The following is a 2,326-nucleotide window of genomic DNA, read 5'->3' on the forward strand; positions in this document are numbered from 1 at the left end:
GGAGCCAGGAAGTTCTGGTGGGACACAGAGGCATTTCTGCCCAGCACCCAGCACAGGGACCTGGGCAGCTGCCTGCCTTTCTTTTGTCCTGCTTTTCCCAGTGCTCCACAAACAGACACCCTGTCCCCAGTTCTGCAGCACCCCTGGGAGATCGGGGCACCCCCAGGGCTGGTGACTGTAGCCCCGCCTTCCTGCCTGCGGAGGGATGGGGACCCAGCAGGCTCAGTCACATGGAATGGGGTCTCCATTCAGGGAGATGAGCCACCCCAGAGCGGCTCACTGCGGTGAGAGCGGTGTTGTGCAGATGGGGCAGCTGAGTTGCTGCAGAGGATACGCGAGGTGGTGGGAGCCCTCCCTCCTCCCTGCAGTGGGCTTGGGGGACACAGACTGCCAGGCACCTGTGTGCCTGAACACGTGTGTGTGTGTGTGCGCTTCCCTTCCTCATCCTCACCTCTGTGGGGCTTCTCTGTGCTCCAACTGGTGTTGGCAGTCACAGCAAGTATCAGGAATGTCTTATTTTTGGTGGCATTTGAAACAATGTGCAAATACTCAATGAGACACTACATCTTTCCCCTGAAACTTGTGAGCTGCCTCCTCATGGCAATAAACTCCAGTTTTGAACATTTTGAACTGTAAGAAGTGCTTTTGGCTGTGAGTCCCTCTTTCCAGCCATTTTGGAGGGAAACGCTTTATCCAGATGAAAAGGCCCAAGTAGAAGGAGGTTTGTGCACACCAAGAGGCAGTTTTGTGACAACCTATGGGACAGTCCCATCAGTGCTGCCATTTTTCCTCGTATCTGCTGGCAGCTGTACTGGGATTATCCCAAGTTGGTAGTTCAAGGCACATGTTGACGTGAGGTCAGAGGTGGCCAAAGCCTCTTCTTTATTTGCCTGTGACTTGAAAGCACGCACTCATTCACAGGGCTGTGCAGACCCTATGGGGATGATCATAGCATCCTAGACTCATGGAATGGTTTGGTTTGAGAGGGACTTTAAGGCCCATCCAGTTCCACCCCCTGCCATGGGCAGGGACACCTTCCACTATCCCAGGTTGATCCAAGCCCCGTCCAACCTGGCCTTGGACAATTCCAGGGATGGGGCAGCCACAGCTTCTCTGGGCACCCTGTGCCAGGGCCTCATCACCCACATAGAGATGAGGTTCTTCCTAATATCCAAACTTAATCTACTATCTTTCACTTTAAAGCCACTTCCCCTTGTCCCATGTAGGCCTGGAGTGTGTCTGGACACCCCTTTGGTCTCTGTGGCTGGTGAGAGTTTGCCGTTGGGAGATCAACTCCTTGGGAACATCAGGAGAGCCAAGATCTTGCGGGACATGTCTGAGGGAAGCAGACCTGTGCCCTGACCTTGGCTCCTAAGGACAGGCCAGGTCATGGCTTCTGCTTCTCTTCATAGGAAAATCACCTCAAAAAAGACTTTGGGGCTGGAAACAGGTCCTCATGCCAGTGTTTCTCAGGAAGGGGGAACTGGATATGTGGATGCTACCCCAGGGATTGCCAACACACCCACCCTGCCAGCTCAGAGCAGCAGCAGTGGATTTAGCCTGAGGTGCTATTGTCTGGCACCTGCTGGCCCTGCAGGTAAACCCATTACTGGTGCTGCCACAGACCTGGTGCTGATGTCCCAGTCCTCTGGCAGGGCTTCCTGGGGTGCTGCTGGAGATGCAAGAGATACATCCCCCTCCAGGCTCATCTCTGGGGGCTCAAGGGTCACATGATGGGAGCACAGTGGGCTGCAGATATGTTTGTTTGGAGTGACCCAAGAGCTCATTGGACTCTCATGGCTCCTCCTGGCCAGGTACCAAGCAGGTCCTCTGTCTCTGAGACTTGTCTGGAGGATTTTGGGGATACCACGCCACTCAGACTCTTTCCTCAGCCCATTTCTTCTGCCCAACCTCCTGTACCTGTCCTCAAATTGCCATGGTGGGCACACAGCAGGTAGGCAGCCTTGGAGACCTTCTTGCCCTGGAGATCTGTGGCAGCATCTCAAGGAGCAGTGCTTGATTCAGCCTTCGCTTGTGGTCACCCTGGAAGACTCAGGAGCTTCTCCTTCAGCCCCCATCCGCCCTGTGCTCCCAGCCAGGGATTAGTGTTTGCTCAAGGCTCAGCCCAAAAGAATCTCCCCCACCCCTCTCCTGGGGTCGATGAGTGCCCCCATCCCTCACAGTCTCTCCCGTGAAGGTGGAAGAGCCGCAGCGTCAAAAGTTGCTGCTGGAGGAGGTGTGACACAGCAGCTGGGTTTCCAAAACCACCTAATTTGGGATGTTAAAAAATGATCATCGCTGCAAAGCAATTCATTTCCCTGGAAAG

This window comes from Corvus brachyrhynchos, unplaced genomic scaffold (genome assembly GCF_000691975.1).
Source record: "Corvus brachyrhynchos isolate BGI_N302 unplaced genomic scaffold, ASM69197v1 scaffold351, whole genome shotgun sequence".
Classification (NCBI taxonomy): Eukaryota; Metazoa; Chordata; class Aves; order Passeriformes; family Corvidae; genus Corvus; species Corvus brachyrhynchos.